At 45.1% G+C, this 13,733-nt stretch overlaps 1 long non-coding RNA gene across 1 annotated transcript; it reads left to right on the top strand.

Annotated features, from left to right (window-relative positions):
• The first annotated feature begins 12,657 nt into the window (after positions 1 to 12,657).
• LOC123409825 lies at positions 12,658 to 13,489 on the top strand. Its single transcript, XR_006612908.1, has 3 exons — positions 12,658 to 12,731; positions 12,828 to 12,888; positions 13,390 to 13,489. It is a non-coding gene; the product is annotated as an uncharacterized LOC123409825 (long non-coding RNA).
• The last annotated feature ends 244 nt before the right edge of the window (positions 13,490 to 13,733 follow it).

The following is a 13,733-nucleotide window of genomic DNA, read 5'->3' on the forward strand; positions in this document are numbered from 1 at the left end:
CTCTCGATTAGGTACACGGCAATCTTAAATGTGTTTCAATATGGCAAGAGGTGAAGCGTAATTAAACTACCTATCTAGGCATTTTAAATGAGGTCGGAAATGACATATAGCACCTTCAGAACTACCTCACATGTTAATTTACAATTTTGTCCAGATCTGAACTAACACTTTTAAATGTTTGATAAACAGAAAAATAAATAGGTTCACATTATTCTACGCGTCGTTACAATCAATTTACACATAGAGAACATCTCCAACGGAACTACGGTTCAAAAGATACGAACACCGCAAGATGTGATGACATGAATGCAAAATGTGTGCAACGACACTCACAAGCATTTGAAAACACACAACCAGCAAGATAATATGAAACTACAGGAGATCATAAGCTAGTTTCATATAGGACACGATCAAAACGGAGCAACGGTTCAACAACTACAAGCTAAACAAGAAATCACTACAATCTGCCTAAATCAGCCACATAGCATTTTCTACACCCCACAACTACGAGCTACAACAATCTAAAATGCACAACCAAGACATCAGACGATAGAGGGCAAGATGCACTACAACATACAACTAATTACACCTAGCATGGAAGCATGTATCACTAGGAAAAGAACTTACAAAATGGCATGTCACACACAGTTTCAGACTTAGAAATATTTCAGCATCTCTAAAACATCACAATTTACTAGCAAGTTGAGAACAAGCAAACCACACCTAAACATGGATTTCTATTGCAACCAAAATTACTAGAGGCTAGCCTACACATCCAAGGGCATATCTCTAGTTGACAACTTATTCATATCATGCACGGATTAAATCCCAAAAAATAAACAAAAGGGCGTCACGGCAAAATATCACGCCACTAACTTTCTCAAAAGCTAAAACTAAATGCACAATTAAATTCTATGGATTTTTGTACCCCGAAAACATATGTAACATGTGGGGTTGCAACACAAAAATAACGCCACACGAATATGCGAGAATATGTCCTAAACGCGATATAACAAACTAGCGACGGAATCCTACATGAAAAAATACAAACAACTACTCTAAAATACATGGAAAAAGGTCCCTAAAAACATGAGCATTTAAACTACGGAGTTTGAACAATCCGGACACGCACGGAAAATAAATACGGAAGAACTCGCTATTGGGACATCACACAAAACTAGGCATTTGGCGGGTCAAACTATTTGAAACATGCATGCAAGTTGCAAATTAATAATCTACGCGGAAAACTAATCAAGTTTCATATATATTGCGTCGCCATCCGATACACGGTTTAATAACTACACTCGTTTTAAAATTACCCTATTTACTAAAATTAATAAATTCCCACGGATAATGAAAAAAAAATGTCCACGGGCTGAATCTAGTGCAAACAGCCCAAAACTGATGGCGCAATAAAACTAAATCGTTCCTGGGTGAGGGATAGGCGGCAGCTCACCTTCGGGCCAGAGCAGGCCGGCCTGGGGCGACCTGGGCCTCGTCAGGCGCGGGAGCTGGCCGGTCGGGGCGGAGGGGCGACTAGGCCTCGCGTGGAGGCCTGGAACGCGGCGCGCAGCCCACCCTCCCTAGGGCAGACGACGCGCTGGAGCAGGGCAGATTTCCTCCGTCTGCTCGTGCATGGAGGCTGGCGGTTGTAGGGGAATCCTGACGCAGGCAGGGAGGTGGTGGAGAGTCGGATTGCCCCCCTCCCCCGATGGTCAGATCTGGCAAGACGAGGTCGGGGCTACCGGGAATTGGCCGGAGGCGGGCTGGTGGTGAGGGACTAGGACCGGGGCAGCACAGTAGCTCGCACCGAAGGCCATGGCGGCGGGCAGCGCGAGGAAAGGCGACGTGTTGCTGCGGTGCATCCGGCAGCGAGGAGCTGGCGGCGTGGTTGAGGCAGCGTTCTCGGGAGCGGGGGCTCTCCCTCGGGCGCGGGCGCGCTAGAGGCATGGGCGCGCTGGGGCGCTGCGGGCGGCGGAGGTCGGATGAGCGCGGAGGGACTTGCGCGGGCTGGAGCGGGACGGCGGCAGTGGGAGGAGAAAGAGGGCGTGACGTGTGGGTAGGTGGGCGCGGAGGCAGAGGGCTGGGGTTAGCCATTTAAAGCAGGGTAGGGCATCTATTTATAGGAAGGGCTAGGTTAGAGGGTTCTGGGGGGTTTTTCGACCCTCTGATCACGATCGGTCGGTCCAATCGGAGAGGCAGGTTAGGGTTGGCTGTGTAGAGTAGGCTAGGTGGGGATGAGAGGAAAATGGTGTGGTGCGGCAACGATTTTTAAAACACTGATAAAACGTCCGACGATAGACCGAATACGGTGCTACTACAGTCGACCGTTCGGGTACCAGACGGACTCCGATTGCGACGAAATTTGACAGGCGGCCTACCTACAACTAAGTACGACCGCACGCCAAGTTCCAACCCAATCATAGAAAGTTTTACACACACTTTTAGAAACAAGATTTAAACGCAACCGCACGCGCGTGCGAGTGTGGTCGGGCTCAGAACGGATAACGACGAGAACCGACAACTAACAACGGATGCAAGTTTGAAAACTGGCGGCAACGGAGATGCCGATGCAATGCGGATGATGCGAATGATGCGACAAATAGAAATAATCACACAACGAAAATGGAATAAAGGGGGAATCTTCTGGAACGCCGGTCTCGGGCTGTCACAACGCCGAGGCAGCATGGCTCGATGAACTGAGGTTAGGCATCGGGATTGCAGGAGCATAAGGATCAACAGAGCTAGCGCACCCAAGAAGGCCCACCAGCTTGCGACATTTGTTGACAAACTTCTGCAATAAGAATGAAACAACAACACAATATGCATGGATCAAGTTTATGGTTACAAACGAAGATGAATATAAGAAAGAATGTAAGTGTAGGAGGCTTGATGTTACCTTCACCGTTTCCATCACCTTCTTCTCACTTACTCGAGTCACAGGGATAGAACTTAGCGCATCCAAGCCTTCAAAATGCTTTTGTTTAGCTCCGAAGACCACAAAAGAATAAGTGAGTCACACTCATTAAATTAGATTCCATCCAACCGTCGGTTCAAAATAGATAAGCACAACTTACCATTATGTTCATGAGGGGTGCATACTCCCTAAATCCGCCTTCTAGCTCTCTGATACTGTCATGGTAGGCTTCATTCTCGAAGTTGTCATCGTACATTGCCTGATGTCATCATTGTACCACCACATGTGATCCTCGTAGTCATCCCAGTCGACCACTGTCCTCTTCACATCTTTGTGAGTTTTCCACTCGTTACATTCCCGCACGTATTGGTCATGTGTCTCTCCCCAGTCAATGTTCGACTGATTATTTTGCCTGCTCATCGCGCAAGGCATAAGAAAGAGTATAAAACATCATAAGAAATAATGTAAAACATTAAAATGAAAACACGGAAATAGAGAACAATGCACTCACAAGTGTAGGTCAGAGCCACCGGTGTCGAGTTGACCGCCCGATGGGGTACGTATGTTGCACCCTACCAAATTGCACAACAACGCGATGTGGCAAGTGGTACTCGACGGCATAGACACAAATAATGGGCATGATGCACCTCCAGAGAAGCATGTCATCTTTGCACATCACGTTCAGCTCAAACTCCCACTCTCGTTGACAATAAGGCCGCCAATTAACCTAGTACAAAAAAGTTGATAAGCTCACATGAAAGTGCCATCGGAAATATTCATAATCTAGTTCGTATACCTGGAATGTCGTGAGAGCATCAAGATCGTTGGTGAAGACCTTGTACAGAGTCTTGGATGTGCCCGTGTAGACGCCCACCACGTCTCAGTATTAAGCGTTGTCCTCATCTTCACTAGAGTCAGTCCATGGACGTCATGCTAGTTTCTTCGGACGCCCCACCAGGATTCGCTCCGACATACAAATGGAGAGGGCCCGGACACATCCACACATACTGGATGTTTCTTCCATCCTATGGGTTGCGTCGTCAAGCTACAAAACATGTATTGATGATCAGATGACATAATTTAAAGTAGCATACATCGATAAATAACAGCAAGATATTCTCTTACCGAACGGCATATGTAGGCGAGGCCGACGGACCCCAAGTTGTACCCTTCATCCCAGTCCTTTAGGAAGTCGAGATAGATCCATAGCGAATTTTCCCGTGAGCAGTCTGGAAACACGACCTCTCTGAGAAGAAACCAACGGTAGTCCCTCGCGTACTGCTCCATCTCCGGGGATCGGCATCTTCCGGCCATTTGCTCCGGTGCTTCAGGGCAGCGGTACATCGGAAGTCTGGTTACCCGTAGCGGGGGGTGTTAGAGCATATTTCTCCATATGTGTTTTTTGTAATTGATGACAATCCCTATGGACTAATAGTTGCCTTGGGTTATATTCGAAGGATTTGCCCATAGGCACTTCTTGAAGTCCATCTGTTGGTTTCAAGGAGTTTATATGATGACCAAGGTGGTATTCAAGGATTTATTCAAAGATTGGTCATAAATACACAAGGTTGATCAAGACTAAGTCAAAGAGTGAATCAAGTTGATCAACACACAAAGCGTACAAGATGTACCGAGAGGGATCAAGTGATCCCATGGTATGGTAACCATTGTCCATTACGCTTTGTGTACTAACCCATGGTCTTCGTGAGAGTTCTGTGTGGGGATAGGTGTGTTTCCATGGGCTTGCGTCAAGAGGAAGATCTCATACAACCCATGAAGGATGACATCAAGGGGTGATAGTCATCAACCCATGAAGAGATCATGCTTGAAGCTTGCCGTCCATTGTGATGGCAATGGACTTGTGAAGATGTGACGAAGAGTGGCTCACCCATAGTGAGTATGGGGGAGCAATAAAGTAGTCTTCATAAAGCCAACGCAATCAAGAAAGGTGGTCCATCTTGATGAAGTCAAGATCGTCATCATCTAGCTCAAGTGGACTATGTGTGAGGTTTAGGTTTTCCCTTGATAGATTTTTCTATTTTAGGATAGATTGTCATACTGTCAAGGAGGGCTCTCATGTGAGTAGCTTGATCGTATCGTTCGTTGAGAGCTCAAACCATTTGCATCCTTGCATCATCTTTCTTGGTTCTTGTTTGGTGGTTCTCTTTGTGAGTTGTAGAGCTTATGGTCATCTTCATGACAAGCTTGAGTTCATCAAAAACAGAGTCCATATGCATCTTCTATGATGTTTTCGATGTTGGAGTTTTTGCCAGTTCTTCATTCATAGAGGTTTCAGATCTCTATATCATATGCATTTTCTTAAATGCATGTTCTTATGATAACCCATATGCATCTTCTATCATAGGTTGTTTGGATAATACTTGTTGTGTGCTATGCAGCAAGCTTGAGTTTGCTCAATTCGGAGCTCGTATGCGAAAGTTATGGCAGTTCTGGACAGGTTTTCTCTCTCATGCAGAAGTACCCTAGGTCTGAGCGGTAGTACCGCTCTAGTGGTACTGCCGCCCTCTAGGTCCGGCTTCACTTTCGCTTGTAGTTTTCTTCTGGCATCTTCGATGCTTTTTCTAGTTTGAACGGAATTACCGCTTGGGGATAAGCGGAGAGCAAATAGATCAATTTCTATCTATGAGTTTCTCAACCAAGATCCACTATTCAACCAAGACCCGCTAACTAATTCTTTTCGCTATTGCATTCCCTCTAGATTGGTTCGGCCCATTTCTTGTAGAATACATTTGAAGATAATCCATCTGTCCAATCTGCAGTTGTACGCTGAGATGGAAGGGGCAGCACACCTGACCATTGCTTGTACTCGGTTTTCTATGGAAGGTCTCGAGTCAGCTAAAAAACTAGAAAATCAACAGTGATCGATCTCAGGGATCAGCCCCATCTAATCTTTTATTTGATTCGTATTGCGGTTTCGCTGGGCATACTTTTTGATGAGGTTTAAGGTATAGCAAGTAAGGTGATGCATCCTCCGTGATTGTAGAAATTGACTTTAGAAAAGGTTCAACAAGAACTATAGCAATAAAGGAGCTTCTCCAGTTCCATAGGTCAAGGTACAATGGTAGAACTTGTCTCCTTGAATGGCTACTTTGGGAAGACAGACCTCTCCCTCGCTTATCGCATGGCTGTCTTTCCCCTCTACGAATGCCCGAAATTGGGTCAATTTTGAAAAGCATTCCCTCCAGCTATAGGCCGAAACCATGCTCAAGTGCTTCTATAGGTTATTTCTTACTCGAAAACTGGTTGCTTTTGAAACGCTAAAGTCGCCTCTACTATGCTCACCATCAACTGATACTAGTTTAGCTTCAGTGGAACTATGGGGGATCAGGAGAACATGGGGGGTGGAAGTAGCTACGCCTAACTCAAGATGTAGTAAAGTCTTAGTAAGGTATCCCCAATATTTACTCATTCGTGATGTCCCTATATATCTGTAATGATCGCTCTGGCTCTAAGCCGTATGATCTTCGGGATGTAGAATAGGGGATCGCTTGTAAAATGGACTGGCTCTGTATCAACGAATCTTCTACGTTCTAATTTTGACTTGTTGTATTATTTCCAAGCTAGGAGGAATACAATGCTCTTCCGTTCTTTCCAATGACAAATAGGAAGTCAGCTTGAAAATGTCATTCTGTGTTGGTAACTTAATTTGGGTTTGGGAGGCCAAATTTACCGATCAAGCTCCATTTTACAGATTTTATAGCTCATCCCTCTTTCTAACAATTCATTACTGATTTCCCCGATATTTTCCTCGAAAAGGGGAAGTAAGATATCGATGGAATTTACCCGCACCATCACCACTTTCAAAAGAGAAAATAAGTGTTCATGTGACCCAAATTCCGATCAGAAAAACAAAAACTTATGGATTGAATGATTTGGACAAGCGAAATCGACTCGGAACCAAGGGGAACAAGACGAGATTCCGTGTTCACTTATCGATTCCAAAATGAATCGAAATCACGAACTTTATAACATTATTACTCCTCTTCCTTACCGCTCACCTATGCCTAGTGATTTCTCATGCTCGATTCATCCCATTCTATTATATCTACTCAGCTATCCTTAGAAAAGTTAAAAGATAAGGACCTCAACCTATGGAAGTACTACTACCATCGGCTATCACATATGTTCCCACTTACCGTAGGGATGTATCAAGTAACTAGTGAGTCTTTTCAAGGTCAGATGCTTTGGGGGCTTATTTTCTCAAAATTCCTCATTTTGATCAAAATAACCCGGGGTTGGGAGAATGCGCGGGTACTCTTGATGTGGCTGCTCCATGTAAATTTCTTCATCCAACTCCCCATTAAGGAAAGTTGTCTGCCCATCTGATGAACGAGAAGACCGGGCGAGGCAGCCTGTGATAGTAGTACTCGAATGGTAGTAAATCTAGCCATAGGTGAGTAAGTATCAAAGAAATGCCTACTTTTTTGCTATTTGGTTGGATGACTCTTAGGCCTGGCATTACAAGAAATCGAGACAGTTCTTTGTCTGTTCTGCTTACCGAATGTTGATAAAAACAAAGCCCGAGAGGGTACCCGCGGATCCACTATGCAATAGACCACTCAGGTAGTGTTCCCATAGCTAACATGCAGAGCTTGCGCTGTCAGATGGGATAGCGCCAATGGCCTGGACTATGTCAGGAATGGGGAACCTTGAAGGATCAGGAAGAGAAACATCTGAACCACCGTTAGACTCGTCACCATCAGAGCCAGCATTTTCATGCGCCTGGATAGCATTGGATCAGTTCATCGTCGCCCGGAGCTTCACTTCACTTTGGTTTAGCTCAGCATACTAGGGAAACCACGTGGAATGTGAGAGTACTAACATATGACCAAATCGCGACAAAGCCTTGTGTTGCGACAACTGTGGCTAGGGATAAGAGTTCCTCGACTGCTACTTCCAATAACTAAGCTTGCGTAAAAGTATTAGTTAGGGGGTCTTGTTTGAATTTTTGGATATTGGGGAGGAGCGGTAGTACCACTGAGCAGTACTGTCGCCCTGCTAAGTTTTTTGTGTCTCGTATCTCCATCGGTAGTACCGCTGGGTCGAACGGTAGTACAGCTTTGGCGGCACTACCACCCCGAGATCTTTGTCGTTTGCACATTTTTCCTTGAAACTTCCGTTCGAGTGGAAGTACCGCTCGCCTGAGTGGTACTACCACTTGTGCACACGTTGAGTGCATAACGGTTGGATTTCAAGGGACCTATTTAAGGGGGTCTTCTTCCCCGATGGTCTCTAACTCTTGAGCTCGTGTTTGTCTCTCATTGTTGTCCTTCTTTGAGCTTGCTAACACTCAATCTCTCCAATGATTTTTGATAGTTCTTGAGGGAAAAGAGAGAGGAGTTCTAGATCCAGATTTCCACCAATCACTTTCTCTTCTTTGTGAGGGGAACCCCTCGGATCTAGATCGTGGAGTTCGTCGTGTTCTTCTTCGTTCTTCCTCTCATTTTATTCCATAGAATTAGTTTTTGTGGAGGGGATTTGGAAATAAAAGGACTTGGGCGCTCTGTGTGCCCTTGCCATTGCATTTGGTGCATAGGTTTGAGTTATCCACGGTGATACATGGAAGTGAAGCTTGAGAAGGTTATTACTCTTGGGTGCTTGGTTCCCTAATACTTGTTCTTCTTGGGTGCTTTGGCATCCTAGAAGCTTGGTGGTGCCTCGAAACTCAATCATTGTGGTGTAAAGCTCCGGGCAAGCGTCGGGGTCTCCAATTAGGTTGTGGACATTGCCCCGAGCATTTGAGGTTACCTCGAAGCCATATTCCAATGTGGTGAAGCTTCGTGGTGTTGTTGGGAGCCTCCAATTAGGTTGTGGATATTTCCCCAACCTCGTTTGTACTGGTACGGTAATTGCGCTTAAGGGTCCCTTAGTGAAATCATGGCATATTGCATTGTGCGAGAGCATGAGGATATTACGGTGGCCGTAGTGGATTCTTGGGGAGCATTATGCCTCCACACCACTCCAAATGGAGATTAGCATCCGCAAGGGTGTGAACTTCGGGATACATCATTGTCTACGCGTGCCTTGGTTATCTTTTACATGATCCCTTTACTTATCCACTTTACTTTGTGATAGTCATATTGTTTCTTGTTATATAGCATAAGTTGTTGGTGTGCATAGGTGAGCCTAGTTGTTTTAGGTTTTGTGCTTGACAAATGAAATGTTAGTTTTGTTCCGCATTTGTTCAAGCCCAAACCATAATTATTTTAAAGCGCCTATTCACCCCCCCTCTAGGCGACATCCACGTCCTTTCACTTCCGCAATAGATGGCCGCCTAAATAAAATTGCAAAAAGGTAGCATTATAAGCATAAGCATATATGATTTTTCTTCAAATATAACATCCACATGATTAATTCTTTCATTCATATAAATTTCTCCAACAACATCCACTATACATGCATCACAGCATATCAACATGCATAATATCAAAACAAACCCTACAAGTTAATTTCTCCATCATGCATGACACCCCCATTTAAAAAAATGAACTAAGGTTCATCTGCACACTACCTTTCCAACTAGTGATTAGAGTTCATATCCATCCCCATAGAACATTTAGAATCAATCCAAAACAAACCTAGGGTACAAAAAAATTAAATGTAGTTCAAAAAATAGGGGTGATTTGAAGCAAATAATGCGATGAATTGGAAGCTATTTGACTAAAACTAATTGGAGGGATCGAAGGAGCTTACTTTTCTCGTAAGACACGCTCCTGCCAGGACCAGCGGCGGTAGGATGGACGGAGGGGGACGGCAGGAGTTTAGGGTTGCTCATGTGGTTTAATTTCCTACCTCCAGGGACTAGGGCGATAGCCCTACCACCAAGCCGCATGGTGATAGGAAAAAGGGTGAGATGTCAAGAAAAGTTCGAACTGGGGTCAAATCCAGCTAAAGTTACGAAAGGGGTCAAAACACAAAAATTTGCCGCACTTCGATGCTCCCTCCAAGATCACTAGCTACTCAACCACTACCGGATTATTTTGGTGTTTGTTTTCATCCATGATGAATGCATATTTTTTGTTCTAATTAACTACATTGACGGTCGATCTACTAAGTAACGTTGCTAACAAGGTGAATCTACTATAACTGTTGGTCAGCTCTAGCTTGGTATTGCGCAGAGAATAAGGGTGCATTTGTTTGGTTGCCTCGTTTTTAGGCACTTTGCATACTTGACCAACTAGGGCATAAATGAGCATATGCAGGAAAAAAAACATCATCTGCATGTTGATTGGTTGCTTGCATATGCTCTTTCTACACCATAGGGACGCCTCTTTGCTCCACGTTTGGTTGCTCACATTGCATGTTGCCACATGAGTGCATGTTGCCATATAGTTGTGCTCACCTTGTATCCTACATGGTGAGCTTACCCACGACTACTACATCTTACACATGATCACACCAAGCACACCAGCACCATAACACTGCAATGGAGATGAACTGGATAAACATGACGAAGTTCTTCAGGCTGAACGAATGATCCACCTTGGCAACCTTAAGCTTGTTGCATCTGTGCTCTAGCACACACTTGGAGTAAGCATGTTCTGCCTCGTGCCTAGTCTTAAACACTCTGCGGCTTTGGTTGTTGTAACATGAAACTTGTTTGCTGAAACCTTCCCATGAAATGTAAACGTTCGAACCCTCCCTTCGAACATGTCATACCACTTGCCCTAGCAGTACAAATGAGCAATAAGTTGAAGAAACAAGAAATGAAGCACTCTATAAGCAAGCCATGAAGCAACAAGCACATAAGCAATGGAGCATAAGAGCATTAGTAAGCATGCATGATCATACCGCAAACCAAGTTCAACCTACCACTACTTTAGTGTCATCCTACCACCATATCGAAAAGAGAGTGTAATGCGACTAACGCAAGTTCGTGATCACCACGTGCATAACCGTGAGGGGTTAGTATATACCATCTCACCAAAATATACAAACTATAAGATTGTTTTCAAGACCTAACTACACAAAATATACATTGTCATCATCATCATCATGGAGGATCACGCACGTCCTCCCCACCACCAGAAGCAGCACTACTAGTAGTGATTGCCCACCCAGGTCCTCAGCTAGAGCACCCTATGTGTGACATCCCCAGATTATGCTACATGATCATTGTAATAAGCTAAAGTAATCACCATGATTAAGCTAATGCTTTTGCTAATCTGTTATGATCACGGTTGGAATCAAACCCTAATTTAAATTCCTTTGCAATTCAAAATCATTTCAAAGGTGGAATTAAAAGTATTGCAAACATCAAATAAAAAATCATGCACGGGTTGCAAATATTCCCTATGCTATTAAAAAATTGCAACCAACATTTTTTTTATAATTTTGGTGCCTCAAAATAATTAAAACATGGACGAAGCATTATTTAAAAGGCCTTTTTAAAATTATGAAATACAAAATGTATTAGATAAATCCCCAAAACTTTTTGGGGTAGTGCCAAATAGTGCAAAGTAATTACGTGGATGAATCTCATATTTGACAAAAGTCATTTATTTGCCAAATAAAAAAATAAAAGGAAAAAGGAAAAAAAACATAAATAAAAAGAAAAAAGGAAAAAACTTCCCTCCCCCTCACTACAAGAAATATGCTCATACATGATGTTTTTTAAGACGTCGTTGATGAATTCGTCATAAATCTGTGACGATTTGGTCCGAGATTGTCGTAAACCATTTGAGGGGATCAAATCTACATATAAATTACGACGATGTGAGTCAAAAACGTCGTAACCGCATAAGATGAGATCGTCATAACTTTTACGACGATTATAAAAATGTCGTAACATGTTCTAACTATGTTGACATGTCACTCGTGGGTCCATTATATGTCACGGGCCAAACACAATTATAACGTCAAAAAACCCGCGGTTCCCTCATTCGTCAATCCAAGAGGGTAGAAAAAAATTAGAAGTTATAAAAAAATGGAAAACACAATTACATGTGCTGGAATCCTATTGGTGGAAACGTTTGTACCACGGATCGATGACGTGGCATGCATCTATCCATCCATCCAGCTATCCAACCCACATATCCATCCATCCATCCACGAACTCCTCTGCCTCGCCGCACATATCCATCTATCCGACTCTGGGTAGCCAATTGGGCCGGCCAAAATACCCGCGCGCGCATGCCTATGAAACTAAACGCGCGAAGCCCATCCGAATTTTTCTGGCCCTCGTCCCCACAGCCTACCCGGATATCCCTACCCCCTCTACCTTATCCTTTTCTCTCCCGATCTGAGCGGTGGCGACGGCGAATCCCATCCTCTTCCTCCACTCCTCTCCCCCAAATCGAGCTCTGCCCAGAAGCGGAGGAAGGTCTCGCCGCCACGATGCGAAGGAAGGTCTCACCGTCCCGTCGATTTGGATACATGAAGCAGTCGAGCTCCACCCCGAAGTGGAGGAAAAGGTATGTACGCAGTTGTCGATATGGGCGCATCTAGCCATGGATGGCTCGCCCCTCTTTGACGGCTCCTCCGCACGAAGATAATTAGCATGGTGCCCATGGTCACCGAGGCGTGGACGCTCGCTGGATGCGGCGGGGCGGCGGCATCCAAGTCGGCCGTGGTGGCGCAGGAGGTGCCCGCGTTGTTGCATCCTGTCGCCAAGAAACCCATCTCGTTGAGAGGGGTGGCCGTGGCGAGAAGCGCATGCCAGGATGCCATTGTCGTCGTCGGGAGGTGCTGCGGCATCGCATCGTGCCTGCTAGCCATGCTCGCGCTCACCGGTGCCTCCTCCTTCGGCCCCCTCCTCACCTTCCTCCTCAAGAAACAGAACAACATGACGCAGGTCCGTCCCTCCTCTCCCTCCCTCCCAAATTTCCCTTTTTTATCCGGCGGTTGCCTTGCTTCTGTTGCGCTCAGCGCGATTCTGGTGGCCGTGCAGATGCTGCAGCACACGGTGATCCCGGAGCGGCCCATGTTTTACCCGGAGTACCCGCCGCAGGGTACCTTCTCTCTTCTCTGCTCATATCCTCTGTCTCTGTCTCTGCCCGTTCCTTTGAAATTGTCACCGGTTGTTGTTCAGCTCCACAAGCAAGAAGGCAATCAGACACGACAAACGCTAATTGACATTTTATAATATAAGCGTTCCACTGTCCTTCTTTTGATTCAGTCAAGTTCAGCTGGAACTCTCGCCGGAAGAAAAAATCACTGCTCCTCGAACTAAAAAAGGCACAGAAACATAAATGTTATCTCAATTTAGTTGTTAAGATGTCGACTAAAATTTTGCTAGATTTCCCCTGAAAATGACAACCTGCTGAAGTCAGTTATTCAGATGTCGCAATTTCGAAGTACAACACCCCTGTTTTTGGGCCTCTTAGATCTCTTTTCACTTGAAATAGCAAGGCAATTTCCTACTGCAGATTTTTTTATCATGTCAAAGTTGTATGTACAAGGTGAACATAAAGTTATACTGTTGTTAATTGCTGCTGGTCCTAACTCGCCAGAGCCGGAGCAAGGGGTGGTGACGCTGGAGGAAGACAGGGAACCTGTGGAGAGAGTTGAGGAAGAACTGCAGTGCCTCGCTCAAGATCTACTTTGAGAGCATCCTCGACACCAGCAGCAAGAAACCTCCTCCTCAATGCGTCCGTCCCCGACGAGCCCTCTTTACGAGAGGAGGTGGAGGAGCAGGCCACCATCCCTCTTCGCACCTGCCTCCTCTCTCCTCCAGCGCATGGAGGGGATAATTGATGGCTACTTCCCCCTCCCCTCCTAGCCCTGCGGGCATACGTGGTGAGCTACCCCTCTTTCCCCTCTCTACCCCTAGATCAGCACTTGCAATTAATTGTAC

This window comes from Hordeum vulgare, chromosome 7H (genome assembly GCF_904849725.1).
Source record: "Hordeum vulgare subsp. vulgare chromosome 7H, MorexV3_pseudomolecules_assembly, whole genome shotgun sequence".
Lineage (NCBI taxonomy): Eukaryota > Viridiplantae > Streptophyta > Magnoliopsida > Poales > Poaceae > Hordeum > Hordeum vulgare.